The 15,886-nt window shown below is 33.8% G+C and overlaps 1 protein-coding gene across 5 annotated transcripts in view; it reads right to left on the reverse strand.

The window, feature by feature from the left end:
* LRBA (LPS responsive beige-like anchor protein) overlaps positions 1-15,886 on the reverse strand; it is a 735,668-nt gene that overhangs the window by 361,481 nt on the left and 358,301 nt on the right. The gene's annotated exons all lie outside the window — the stretch shown is intronic.

The following is a 15,886-nucleotide window of genomic DNA, read 5'->3' on the forward strand; positions in this document are numbered from 1 at the left end:
CTCTAGGGTTACATGATAACTTTATAAGAAGCTGCTAAATAGTTTTCCAAAGTGGCAATGCCATTTGCATTCTATTCTAGTTTGCATTCCCATCAGCAATGTGTAAAAGTTCCATAATAGTTTGAAATAGAGATATTCAGTGGTTTTCTCATAACTCCAGGCAGGCACTAAAGAAGAAATCTGATTGGTTGAGTGAGTAATCACATAACAAAAAGCATAGGCCAAAATGCTTTTCCACACGGCAAAATTCACTCATCTAACAAAATTCAGTTTAAATGTCATTGTTTCCCCTATAAATTTAGAAATGATTACTCCTCACTGTTGTCATATCACTTAGTTCATAATACTAGAGTTTGAATAGTATTTACCATCTGATGTCATGGTTATTTATATGTATCTGTTTCCCTGTTTGTTCTGAATTCCTTGATAATATTATGACTTATTCAGCTCTGAATTTTTATCATGTCAGACGGTACCACATATCAAGCAATAAACAATTTTTGCTAAAATAAAGTAAATAAGGGGAGAACTTCCACTCTGGCTAAGACAGAGTAACTACAATTTACCCTACAAAATAAAACAATGGAAAACACCAAATAAAATAAAAGAAACAACAGTTTTTAAGACACTAGACCTCAGAAAACTAAAGAGAAAGATCCCTTAGAATTGGAAAAAACCAAGGAGTCCTACAGTTTCCCAGGCTCACTGTTTTAAGATTTCTAGCCCAAAACACAGGGAGGGGGAAGCTAAGCAAAGTCCAGTCCAGTTCAGTTCTCTGAGTTGAAGAGACAGACCTAAGTGTCTGAGAGAAGGTGGCGAGAGTTCTTAGGACCAAGTACTGAAGAGGAGAGGGCTGAAAAGAGAAAGAACACCAGAGATGTGAAGGAGGTTGCCCTCAAGTATTCTGTAGAGCACCACTCACTGCAAGCATGTAAGGAAACTACCCAAGGCCAGAGAAAGAATGACAATGGGAGAGTTCAATATCCCTCTCTCAATAATTGATAGGACAAGTCGACAGAAAATCATTAAGGTTATATAAGATGTGAACAACACTATCAACCAACTTGACCTAATTGACATTTACAGAACACTATACCCAATGACAGCACAATACACATTCTTTTCAAGTGTAATTGAAATATTCACCACAACAGACCATATTCTGGGGCATAAAACAAATTTCAAAAAATTAACATCAGTTACTTGCAAACTAAGTAACATCTTTCTAAATATCCCTGGTTCAAAGGAAAAATCAAAAGAAAATTAGATTTTGAACAGAAACAAAATGAACATACAACCCATCAAAATATGTGAGATGCTGCCAAAGCTGTACCTTAGAGCTAAATTTATTGTACTAAAAGCCTATATTAGGAAAAAGTCTAAAAAGCATTGACCTTAAGTAAAGCAATAGTAAATAAAATGCAAAGCAGAAGAAAGGAAATAATAAAAATCACAATGAAAATCAAAGAAATAGAAAAAAGAGAAAGAAAAATTCATGAAGCAAAAAAAGAGAGAAGACACAAATTACCAAGATCAGAAATAAGACAGGCAACATCACCACATATTTTGCAAACATTAAAAGAATAATAAAGGAATATTATGAATAAGTTGATGCCACTAAATTGGACAACTTTGATAATAAATGAAAAGAGCTCTAAAGTATTAAAAAAACTGACTTTGTAGCTTAAAAATTCACCGAACAAAATTCCAGGCCTACTTGGCTTGGCTAACAAATTCTATAAAGCATTTAAGAAATAAATATTCATTTTACATAAACTATCCAGATTATGATGTGGAGGAATGACTTCCCACTCATTTTGAGGCTGGCATTATCCTGATACCAAAACTTGTCAAAGGTGTTAAAAGAAAACCATAGACCAATGTTAGTCATGAATGTAGATGTAAAAATTCTACACAAAATCACAAAATTTTACCAAACAAATTCAATGATATATGAAAAGGATAATACTTCATGACCAAGATGAGTACATCATCAGAATGCAAGATTGGTTTAACATCCAAAAATTATTGTTTTAACATTAAACACCAAATTAAACTAATAAGAGAAAACCATTCCTGATAAATACTCTCAGCAAACTAGGAACAGAAGCTAGCTTCTTCAATCTGATAAAAGGTATCCATGAAAAACCTACAGGAACATCACATTTAATGATAAAGGACTGAATGTCTCCCTCACCCCTCAGATCAGGATAAGGACAAAGATTTATACTCTCATCACTTCTATTCAACATTATGCTAGATAATCTGGCAAGGGAAAAGAAAAACACCCTCCTCAAAAAAATCCAAACTATAAAGAAATAAGTAGGGAATTCCCTGGTGGTCCAGTGGTTAGGACTCCAAGCTTTCACTGCTGAGGGCAATGGTTCAGTCCCTGGTAGGGGAACTAAGAGCCCACAAGCCCTGCAATGCGGCAAAAAAAAAGAGGAAGAAGTAAACTATCTTTTTTTTGCTGACGATATAATTGCCTACATATAAAATCAGACAGAAACTACAAAAATCTACTAGAATAATTGAGTTAAATAAGGCTGCAGGATACAAGATCAATATCCAAAAAATCCTGTATTTCTATCTGCCAACAATGAACACTCAGAAACAGAAGTAAAATGTTTCCAACAGAAAATATGAAATACATAGGTATATATCTGAAAAGATGGGCAATATGTATATACTGATAGCTACATAACATTGCTGGAAGAAATTAAAGACTATATAAATGTAGAGACATTCCTTTTTCGTGGGTTAGTAGACTCAATATAATTACGATGTAAATTCCCCCAAAATTCATCAACAAAATCAAATCAAATCCCAGCAGGATAGAAACTGACAAGCTGATTCTAAACTACATTTGGAAATTCCAAAGACCTATACTATCCAAAATAACTCAGAAAAAGAATAAAGCTGGAAGACTAATACAACCCGACTCCAAGACTTGTAAAGCTACAGTAATCAAAGACCATGTGGTCCTGGCAGAAGGATAGTCAGAGATGAAGAGAACAGAAGACAAAGTCCAGAAATAAACCGATATATAGATGGATAACAGATTTTAGACAAAGGTGCAAAGGTTATTCAGTGGATAAAGAACTGTCTTTTTAATAAATAGTGCTGGAACAAATGGATATTCACATGCAAAATATGACCTATGAATATATTCAACAGCATGGATGAATCTCAAAATAATTATGCTGAGTGAAAGGAACCAGGAAAAAAAAGGAGCACAAACTGGGTAAATCTATTGACAAGTTATTCTAGAAAATATAAACTAGTCTATATTGATCAGTGGAAGCCTGGGGGTAGGGAAGGTAGAAGAGAAGGAATCACAAAAGGGCAGGAGGAAATCTTTTGATTGCGGTGATGATTTGAAGGAGATACATACATACATACATACATATATATATATATATACACATAAAAACTGTACACTTTAGGGAATTCCCTGGCAGACCAGTGATTAGGCACCCATGCCTTCACTGACAAGGGCGTGGATTCAATCCCTGGTCGGGGAACTAGGATCCAGTAAGCCATGTGGTGTGGCCAAAAAAAGAAAAGAAAAATAACTAATAACCAAGTGCTCTGCCCCAATATTATATATCTAGTAAGAAAAGAGATGCAAACTAAATCACTAGCTATACAATATTAGTATATCATCTCAAAGAAAGAATTAAAAGAATAGGTGCTGCAATTGGCTAAATAAGGGCCCCCAAAGATGTCGACATACTAATCCCCAGAATTGTGAATACATGGCCTTACATGGCAAAGGGATTTTATAGGTGTGATTAAATTAAAGGTGTAGAGATGAGGAAATTATCCTGGATTATCTGGGTAAGCTAATGTAATCACAAGGTCCTTATAAGTGAGAGGCAGGAGGGTTAAAGTGAGGGAAGGCAAATGATGATAAAAACAAAGAAAAAGGAGGAGACAACAGAAGCAGAGTTGAAAATTTGAAGATGCTGTGCTGGGGAATTTGAAGCTGGAAGAAGGGGCCATGAATCAAGGAATGCAGGCATCCTTTAGAAGTTCAAAAAACTCAAGAAAATGTATTCTCCAGAGCCTCCAGAAGAAACACAGCATTGCTAACCAAGTTTAGGCTTCTGAACCCAAAAAACAACTGTTATTCAAGCCACTATATTTGTGGTAATTTTTACAGTAGTAATGAGAGACTAATACAGGCTCTACAGTCAATGTGGTTCTTTGTTCCCAACAGTAAGCGCTCAATCTAATTAGGCATATAGTAAAAGTTCCTGATATTGATGGAAACAATGGATTCTTTGGGAATGGGAGAACATATGAAAGACAACTCACTGGATATTTATTCCTGTGGACCCTAGATATCTACGGGTAAAGTCCAAAATTCAGTCTGTGCCCAATCTTTAGAGCCTCCTTTGAAAACCCTGAAAGAAAACTCACATAAGCTATTCCCTAGGCTGACTTTAAAACAATATAAATTCTTTTGGTGGGTTTGGAGGGAGAGAGAGGTATCAAAAGACCTCAAGTGAATCTTGGGTTTGGGAATGATTTATTAGTGTTACCAAATCATACTAAACACAGGCTGGGACCAGACAAGCTACAGACAATGTGCACAGAGCAATCCACTGTTGTTTTTTGTTTTATTTGGTTTTTAATTTGGCATGTGGCCTAGGTCTCATGAAAAAGAGAGAATGATAAACAAATTCCAAACCACAAACTTGATTTTCCAGTTCCTTTCTATTTTTATCATATGCTTAAACTTTGAAACCTATACTTCCTTTTTTCAATCACTAAAAAGACACTTATTAACTGCCTAAAATATTCCAGGTAATATTCCCAGCACATTTTAATGAACAAAAATAAATATAATAATTTCTCTAATGGCATTTATATGTTAAGAGTCTGGGGCGATTCAAAAGCAATTACTATTCATTGACACAAGGGCTGTAACATGGGAAGTAGAGGTTGTTATAGGAGACATGGCAGGACACCTAAACTAGAGAAGGAAACAGAATATATACGTAGAGGCTTAGAGACAAGATGGACAAACACTGAGAAGAGCATGAAGCACAAAGTGAAAGCATTCTAAACAGAAAATGCTATAAGACTGCTTTAGCATGATACCAGCAGAGCCAGAAAATCCCAGGACATACTCACAGTGAAGTAGCAATCTCTTAAATTCTATGTTCTATGAGGACAGTACCCATGTCTGTCTTTTCTATTGTTATAGCCTCAGCAATTAACACAATGCCTGATACATAATACGTGTTTAACAAATATTAGTTCCAAAATTAACCAATTCTGAAAACTTAATCAGAAAAGCATCAATAAAAGGAAGGATGGAAGGAAGAAATAAGGAGGAAGAAAGAAAGACATTTGGAATGACTGACGAATGAGTAACTAAATGACTTCATGAAAGTCATTCAGTCAAGCTCAAAATGGTGAAGATTTTGAGTCTTGTTTTGTCAGAGATCACTTGTAAAATCTCCAACAAATTATTTAACCTCTCAACAACTGTTTCCTCACCTATAAAATGCGGTAAGGCATAGATTAGGCGCATCCTACCATACCTTACAGTGTTAAATATGACTATACCAGGTGTTTTCAAGGAAAGTGCATAATACGTTAACCTACGTGTTGTTTCTAAGACACAGAAAGCATTTGGTAAGAATTTACTGAACTCTGAAAGTAAAGTAAAAAATTTTCTAATTCTGAACATGCAACCAAAAAATTTTATTTTTAACATCAAGCTTTAATTCTCAATTATCCACAGTTATAGGGAAACAATGTAAGGGAAACCCAAGAGACAATCGCTCAGTACTTCCTCAGAAGTATATTCTTCCCAGCAAAAGTTACAAACCTATGGAATAGCAGCAAGAAAAATATCGAAAAGAATTACATACCTTTGCCTAAACCACCTTGTTTACTTATCTTGCTATATTTCCTTTATCATGCTTCCACTCAATCTCTCTCCCCCATGTTTATTTATTTATTTATTTTTAGCTGGACCACTTGAGAATTAGTTATAGACAGCATGACGCTTCAACCCTTAAGTAAACGTATCCCCTAAGAACAACAATGGTATTTTCTTATAAAACAATACAATTATTATTCAGAGATAGTATTAATTAGTCAGAAATTAACTATTAATACAATATTACATATAATATTGAATCTATATTCAAATTATTCCAATAATATTTATAGTTGCTTATGTGGTGTTGTTTTGATCCAGGTCCAATCAAACATCACTTTCATATGTAAGTAATATTTGAACACTGATACGTATCATTTACTAAAAATTCAATACACTTTAAAAATAATAACCCAATATAAGATGATGAGAGATATAGAGGGGCAGGGCAGAAAGCTAGAAACAGTCCTAGATTATAAATTAGGAGGTTAGGTTCCACTTTGATTTTATTCTAACAAGCTTCCATTGGACCAATATTCCCTTTGCAGGCTGCGGAGTGATTTTCACATCATGAGATGATCGTAGAGCAATGAGTAACAAACCCATGATCTCTTGATGTCAGCTAGGATGGGACCCTTCTTATCTATATTGTATATTGGGTTCTAACTAAGAACAATATTTATAAGGCTTTTTATTGGTGGTTTGATTTTTGCATGAAAAAAAGTTTGGACACAAACAAGCTAAATAAGTAAAACTAAAAAAATAAGTAAGTAAAAGGTAGGTAGAAAGCGTAGAAAAAGAAAAATCAAATTCCCAAAAAATAAAGAGTGACACTCACACCTGTACTTCTTGAAACAAAACATCAAACATGGATAAACCTTTCAATGTTGACTGAAGTAGCAAACTGTAAGGTGTAAAAACACAAGCTTTATTATTTGAAAAGTCATGAATGTCTCTAAGCCTTCATTTACTCCAAGGCAAACTAGAAATAATAGTATCCACTTTACAGGGTTATTGTGAAGATCCAATGAAAGTTTTGTAAAGGAATTAGCCAGTGACTGGCAGATTGTAAGCACTCAAAAACCTAGTGCCAATTACTAACATTAAGAAGTTACATAATGGTTATAAGTATAGACTCTGAGTCAGACTACCTGGGTTCAAATGTTAACTCAAAAGAGAAGGCCCAAATCAATAATCAGAAATGAAAACAGAGAAGTTACAATTGACACCACAGAAACACAAAGGATCATAAGAGACTACTAAGAGAAACTATATGACAATAAAATGGACAACCTAGAAGAAACAAATTCTTAGAAAGGTACAATCTCCCAAGACTGAACCAGGAAAAAATAGAATATATGAACAGATCAATTACCAGTACTGAAATTGAATCAGTAATTTAAAAACTCCCACCAAGCAAAAGTCCAGGACCAGATGGCTTCACAGGTGAATTCTACCAAACATTTAGAGAAGAGTTAACACCTATCCTTCTGAAACTATTCCCAAAAATTGCAGAGGAAGGAACACCTCCAAACTCATTCTATGAGGCCACCATCACCTTAATATAAAAACCAGACAAAGATACCACACACAAAAAAAAATTACAGGCCAATATCACTGATGAACATGATGCAAAAATCCTCAACAAAATACTAGCAAACTGACTCCAACAATATATTAAAAGGATCATATACCATGATCAAGTGGGATTTATTCCAGGGATGCAAGAATCTTTCAATATCCACAAATGAATCAGTGTGATGCACCATATTAAAACACTGAAAAATAAAAACCATATGGTCATCTCAATAGATGCATAAAAAGCTTTTGATACAATTCAACATCCATTTATGATAAAAACTCTTCAGAGAGTGGTCATACATGGAACACACCTCAACATAATAAAGGCTATATATGACAAAACCAACAGCAAACATCACACTCAATGGTGAAAAGCTGAAAGCATTCCGTCTAAGATCAAGAACAAGACAAGGACGCCCACTCTCACCACTTTTATTCAACATAGTTTAGGATGTCCTAGCCACAGCAATCAGACAAGAAAAAGAAATAAAAGGAATCCAGATTAGAAAGGAAGAAGTAAACGTGTCACTGTTTGCAGATAACATGATGCTATACATAGAAAATCCCAAAGACGCTACCAGAAAACTACTAGAGCTCATCAATGAATTCGGCAAAGTTGTTGTATACAGAAGTAATAACCAGAAATCTGTTGCATTTCTATACACTAGCAATTAAATATCAGAAAGAGAAAAAAATTTTTAACATTTTTATTGGAGTGTAATTGCTTTACAGTGCTGTGTTAGTTTCTGCTGTATAACAAAGTGAGTAAGCTATAGGTATACATATATCCCCATATCCCCTCCCTCTTCTGTCTCCCTCCCACCCTCCCTATCCCACCCCTCTAGCTGGTCACAAAGCACCAAGCTGATCTCCCTGTGCTATGTGGCTGCTTCTCACTAGCTATCTATTTTATATTTAATCAACTTATTTTAATAGTTAACATTTGCCATCTTTGCAATAATTTGTGTTAACATCTCCCTCCTCCTTTAAGCCTCAGGCTCTAATGCCAACCAACTATTGTTGCTTTCTTCTCACAGGTAATCTGTCTGAAATAAATAAAATGCATATGAAATAAGATTTTGTTAGTTTAACTTGTTCATTGTCACATAACCAGTTAGTGAAAGAGTCAGGAGTAGAAATACAGATGTCACACTAGAGTTCTTTCCACGAAATCACACTGATCTTTTACCAAAGAAAGACTAAAGATGGATTAAAAAAAAAAAAAAAGGCTTTTATTTCCTTATTTATGGCTATATACAGTGAGAAATTATCATCACTGCTTTTAAGCTATTTATAATTTTCTGTTCACTTTCCCATTGCCTCTCTTAGACAGAAAGTTCTATGAGGGCAAGAGACATATCTGTTTTACTCATATTGGTTTTTGGAGTGCCTTACTGTGCACAGTAAATGATGCACAGCTGGTGTTAAATAAATACGAATAGAAAAAGTCCTCCAATAGGCAGGAGAAACAAAACTTGAAACAGCCAAGTATCAGCTACAAGAATAGCCTACAGTAGTCTTAAGTGGAAGGCAGCCCTGACAACAAATTGCAAGTTTGGCTAAACTACTGCTGTGGTTTTCAAGTGATTTTTGTACTGGGGTACTTGTTAAAAACACAGATTGCATGGTTCCCTCTCCAGGTCTATATGAAACCACTAAATTTTCTCAAATTCCTTAAATAATTTCATCTGCTTCCAACCCTTTAAGATACTTCTGAAAATTTTTGATTATACCAAAAATTATACCAGGGACTATTAAAGTTCAAGGACTCCCCACCCAAGTTACAATTTAAAATTACCTATTGAGCTTCAAATTTTCCTAATCGAAATATTCAAAGTAAATTGTTACAGAAAAGTGTTCTTTACAGATAGAAACCAAAATTTCCAAGTCTGTAACTATTATCTACAGTACATCTCTTTTCAGATATATTCTATTTCTACTACGTTTTTCTTAATTTCTGAATTAATACCATCCTTCATAAAATACCACCAGTTGTGATAAAAATATTTTTGAACTTTACTGTTTAAATTTCTTGCTGCTTTGGTTGAAAGAAATTTATCTGATTTAATACCTAGCATAATGATAAGGTTAGATAAGTTATGAATGAAGACAAGTAGTCTACCTGATTAAAAAAAAAATTTATTTAGGATATACTACAGGCTCATCACTAAGCTAGGAACTATGGCAATAACATAAAGTGAACATCTTATAACCTACACACAAAACAAACAACACAGTATACTGTCAGGTACCAAATTCTGCAGCATATATTGTGCATAACTGTCAGAGAACTTAGGAGGAAAGACTATCAAGAAAAACAGGAAGAGACTTCACTGAATAATGAAACTGAAAGGGGATTTCAAAAATGTACACAAACTTTTTGGTGTCTTTAGTGAACATACGTGCAATAATTTGTATTTCTTTTTCAATGTGTTTTTTTTTTTATGGTTGCAACTTATTAACTTTGAATTGTCGGTACTTAATACCATAACTTATTTTATTGTTTATTTCTTTAAAATTACTTTGTACCAAAAATATTTTACCCAAAATTATTATAAGAACATATTCATTTTGAATATTATAAAACATGTTAATTGCCTATAAAATTATGTAGTTTTTGCCTTATATTATTAGAAACTATAGCTATTCAATTCTCATATACTCAGCATCACTGATTTACAAAACATAAGTCATACATTTCTAGTAAGTCATTCAGTGTACTGTTAGATTTGACTAATAATAAAAGTTGTATCATAAGCATGTATAACTATATAACACAACTACACCGTGGCCATAAAATATGAGGGAAAAAGAACTGCTCCTCAGTACTGACACATCAGCATGTCTTCATGATAGATTGATACCAGAAATTTCTTTGCAGCAACATGGATGCAACTAAAGATTATCACACTAAGTGAAGTAAGTCAGACAGAGAAAGGCAAATACCACATAACATCACTTATATGTGGAATCTAAAATATGGCACAAATGAACTTATATACGAAACAGAAACAGACTCGCAGACATAGCAAACAGACTTGTGGTTGCCAAGGGGGAGAGGGAGTTGGGGTGGGGGGGATGGACCGGGAGTTTGGGGTTAGCAGATGCAAACTATTATATATAGGATGGATAAACAACAAGGTCCTACTGTATAGCACAAGGAACTATATTCAATATCCTGTAATAAACCACAATGGAAAAGAATATAAAAAAGAATGTATATATATGGATAACTGAGTCACTTTTCTGTATAGCAGAAATTAACACAACATTGTAATCAATTATACTTCAATAAGAAAATAAATTTAAAAAATATCAACTTATCACAAAACTAAGAACATGAACAAGTCTCATTATGTTCTGGTCATAGGTATTTAATGTGCTTAGTGTTTGAAACTATTCTTTTCATGTAAACACTTTCAAATACACCTGTTTTCTTTAACTGACATCTCCATAGATTCTTCCATTTGTTTTGTAAGCTATTGATTTTTTTCTTTCCTTTTAAGAAAGGGAACAAGGAGGGGGTAAATGGGAAAAATGTTCGGTTTATTAAGCCATCTTACAATGTTATTGTCGGGATTGGTTATAAAGAATTTCTAGCATCATCAAAGCTCCAGAGAGAGCAATGAGTGGTGCTTGTACTGATGTCAAGCACTAGCTCCCAGGGGTGGGTAGGAATAAAAACAAAAGCATTTGAAAGAATAAGATTGGGTATATTATACCTATGACTAGACATCTGCTTGATTACCCACGTACTATAATGAAATCATATGCCTAAAATGAACTCTTGATAAGGAAAGTGTGTTAGCACTTTAATTTCTCTAGAAATTCACTGGTATTACCTACTTAATAGAAAACTGGAGATGAAGAATGTTTTCAAAAGACATAATGCACTTTCGTTGAAATGGGAAACACATCCAAAAAGATGAGTTCAATATTAAATTTCACCAGCGAAAGATTTTTTTTTAAATCAGAAATTATTTTCAAAAAAATCAAGGTGTTTTTTTTGGTTGTGTTTTAAAAAGAGTAACTGATATAAACCCAACACTGCCCTAATCTTAGTTTTTTATAGGTCAAGTCCATTAGCTACTGCTTTCTTCAAACAATGGCATATAAAAAGAAAATGGGATATTTCCTACAAAGATTAAAAATTCTTTAGGCCTTTCCTTTCCTTGGACTCTGGATTTTAAAATGACATAGTACAAGATAAAATAGTAATGTTAATATTGATAGTTTGCCCATTACAGGTCAGCTAACTGTCCACTGGAACAGTTACAAAGCTGTTAGTTTCGATTTCACAAGGCCAATCAATACAGAGGCATACTGTTTCAATTTTGCCTGCATTGATTTTTTTTTTTTATAACACTCCAACCTTACAGCATTCATCTTTCTGAAAGAAGGAAGATTTGATTTACTGAAGAAAAATTGGAGAGAGCATCACAAAGATTTTACTGGCAAGCTTGTGACACAGAAAAAAGATGAATGTCTTTCAGGGAGAGACGCCTCTAGCTTGAGGGCATCCATTAGAACACATTCAAGCAATCTGAAACGGAGTTTCTTAAAGCAGCAGAAATCTAAACCTAAATACAGTCTCCTAAACTAATCAAAAGCATTCAAGAATCTTGATAAGAGATTCTCTTAAAAACTCCTAAACCTTATTACTTCTAAGATAATTTATGTTTCTAGCTCTATCCATGCATTTTTCAGAGGAGAAGAGAACCACCTTCTTTCCCGGGCTAATACCAAGAGCGAATTTCCATGGTACATTAGTCAGCCTATTAGAATGCAATGAAGGACGATATGAGAAAAGGGTAGTATGTCCTCTGAGACTTCCATCCAGTGTTCTCCATCATCTCTCCTCATCCTTCTTACATTCAGCCACTTTACCAGGTGTCATCTACATGAAAGATGATTTGTCTTCTGACCCAAATAAACACAATGCCTGCTCCATGCACCGGAAAAAAATTACTTCTGCCACTCTGTTCATTTGTGGCCTCTTTCTTGCTTATTCCACTATTCTTATCAAGCTCTCTCTGTTTTCACCTGAGCCTCACTCCAGGTGACAGTAATGTATGGATGAACAGGTACTTGTCTGTCCCATTATTTCCTGAAATCTCTAAGCATTTGAAAAAATGCAATGACAGTAAAGGGCACACAGTTATAAGAGCTCTAAGGGAGGAATACTTTCTTTACCTGCCAATGCAATAGTCTAGGCATCAAAGAAAGGAGAGAGAGAGAAAGAGAGAGAGCTCCTCTCTCTTTCTCTTGTGGCAAAAGCTGGTATAAGCGGGATATTAAGACACAAATTGCATTCAGGCAGGTCACTAGGTGTCAAAAGATATTAGATGCCTGCTGTGAGGAAACAACAATTCCCATCTGCTTCTGAGAAAATAATATTTTCATTTTCAGTTTTTATTGAATGGAAACTTTTGGGAATATGTCTTTATAAAGGGTATTAAGTCTAGCAAGTATAACATGTTCAAAATGGCTATAATCATCATTGTGTTATCCATAAAGCAGCAGATTTCATTTGGTCTCTTTAGATGGGATAAATTGGATTCTTTTTTTCCCGGCTTGCAGTTTTGTTGCAGGACCAGATGTTTCTCAAATGCCACATGCTGAGGCTCCTATACTGAATGTAGCACCTGACCTTCTCTATAATTGACTAAAAATATTGATGTAATGGCATGGGTCTGATTGTGATTTATTAAAACCACTGCCGATCCCAGGCCAGCTGCCAGGATTGCAGCCCGCTGATCGTGTGGCATTAGGAAAGCCATCAATAGTGAAACAAAACAAATGACATTAATGGGAAGTATTAGGCCTACATAGCCATGGCTACAAGGAAATTTATGTGGATTCCAAAGGAGGGTCAAAATAAAAAATGCCACAAATGAAATTTCTATATATTCTAATATGATTGAATTTATAAGACAAAATGCTACTATAATTCTTAAGATAAAACACAAAGGAATTATACTTAAAATAATTTAATCCTCTTTACTAGAATTTTGCTCAATGTGCATATTTCTTTTAACAGGCTTAGGATAGTTAAATGCATTATAGCTACAGTATGACTCTGATTTCTCTCTAATGCCATTTATGTTTTCTAGAATTATGCTAAGTGAAGAACAAAGTACACTGTGTTAGTCTCATTTATTATAACCATGTCCATGATTTACAAGCTGATTATGCAAGCCTCATACAAGGGAAATCAGAATAGTTAACCACTCTCAAAGAATGGTAAGCCAGCATACGTTTTATCAACTACATTTTCTTACATAGCTTCCTAAAAAAGGGCACCAAGGTCTAGAAATCCACTCTAATTGGAATTAATACTGAAAAGGTCTACTTTAAGATAACTGTATTAAAGGCATTAGGGAACAACCAGGTATTCCAAATAAGTAACAGCTGAATGTGACACTGAACTAAATACAACGACAAAAATATCAGCATGGAGGCATTGTGCTTTGCTAAGCATTGTTTTTAATAAAATCTAAGTAAGTTATGAGATTTATAAAGAGGAAAATATCAATTCACTAATATCAATTTTCCTTTCAATGATGCATCCTTGGTTGTTGCTCTTAATTAAAAATGTACACATTTAAAAGCAAACAGTTTGACAGCTATTTTTACTTGGGAGCAAAAAAGTAAAAAATGTTCTGTAAATTTGGGGAAATATTAAAATTTCAGAATTCAATTTTTTCTGGCTTTATAGAATAATAGAGTCAAACCCTTGAACAACTCTATTACAGAAACACTAATTATTTCTAGACAAATACATTTCACAGTCCATTTAGTTCTCCAAGATACTTTATTACACCAAAATCACTTCAGAAAAACGCTTTCGTGTTGACAGCACAGGTATACTGAGCTATACAATGGTATAGCTATCACAAGAAAGAATTTTGATCTTATAAAAATGACCCCTTTGGCATAAGTTGCCTAAGGGTTTTCATTTTAAAATTGTAAAACTCCTTTTAGGTAAAAAAAAAAAAAAATTTAAGCCTAAAAAAAAAAATGTAACAAACACATATTTAGTTCCCAGTATGTGCCAAGCACTGTACATCAAAGTAATCTTCTAATTTATTCAGTGCCAGGTGTCAAAATGACCACAACAAATCTGTTACATTAAAGTATCTGGAAACTCTAAAATCCTCAATACAACTCCCCTTCCCCAGTCCCCTCCAAACACACACCCATGGGCTTTTAGATGTTGCAATATAAGGCACTAGAGAGTCCTGACCCAGTAATTCATGTCATTCCCATGACCATTCTTGCAGCTGAGATCAGCTGGAATAGTAATTAAAACAAACAAACAAACATGGTTTCTGCTTTTACTCAGTCCTTTTGCCTTCAAGACCTTGACCTGCATGCCTTCCTCTGAACACCAAAAATGATATGCCCAGAAACATAATTCATTTTAAGTATTCTCCACAATAAGCATGATGAGATATATCTACTCTATATTAGTGAATACTTGTACTCAAAACAAAAACATCCCATATCAGATAGGTTTCAACTCAACTAGTTTAAAGTTCAGCTTAAAAAAAAACTAAAATCTTTTTCTGTTTACTGGAAAATCTCTAAAACTAGACTTTGATGTCTGCTAGACACATGAATTGCTTAAAACACAAGCAGAAACCAGTTACGCCTATATATAATATACAAGTAATTTTCTATTTTCTTTTGTTGTTGTTGTCTTCCAGAAAAAGTTATGCAGAAAAGAGGAATTAAAAAATATCTTTCTAATGGGAAAATAACATTAACATTAACATTAATGTTTTTCATTAACATTACTTAAATGAGTCAAAACATGTTCCTAAGACTTGTAGAATAAAATATCCCAAAAAGACTAAATTTTATGATTTATCTAAGTTCCTTAGTCCTAGAATGTAAATATTTTGTTTCTAAAATTAGAATAAAAAATTGCACCTTCAGTTTGGTAATCTTAAAAGGAGGTAGATGTAGTAAATAAAATTTTAAAGATGGTATTTTTTCATCACAGCCCTGTAATTTGCAACAAAATTCAAGAAAACAACACATATTATTATATTTTCAAATTTATGTGTTAAAAACTCAAAAGTGTAAAATAGGGAATAGTTTCTTAAAATAAAGTATTGTACTTGTATAAATTCAGATGTAAGTGCAACTAGTAAAAGCAGTTTACGCTAACTACTTCCCTTAACAGTTCACTTCAAAATGAATAAATATATGAGCAACTATTCTTTTAGAAGTAGTTGAAGGGAACTGAAATATCCACAAAGATCCATAACTATACTCATACTGATTTTCTCCTTCCCCTTTGCTTTAAATTCATCGTAGAAGATAAAATACAAAATTAAATTACTTTGTTCTTCATCTGGCCTTGATCATATCCAAAGCCATTTATCTAAACCAAGGACT

Source organism: Balaenoptera borealis, assembly GCF_965194805.1.
Source record: "Balaenoptera borealis genome assembly, chromosome: 4".
In the NCBI taxonomy this organism is placed as follows: Eukaryota; Metazoa; Chordata; class Mammalia; order Artiodactyla; family Balaenopteridae; genus Balaenoptera; species Balaenoptera borealis.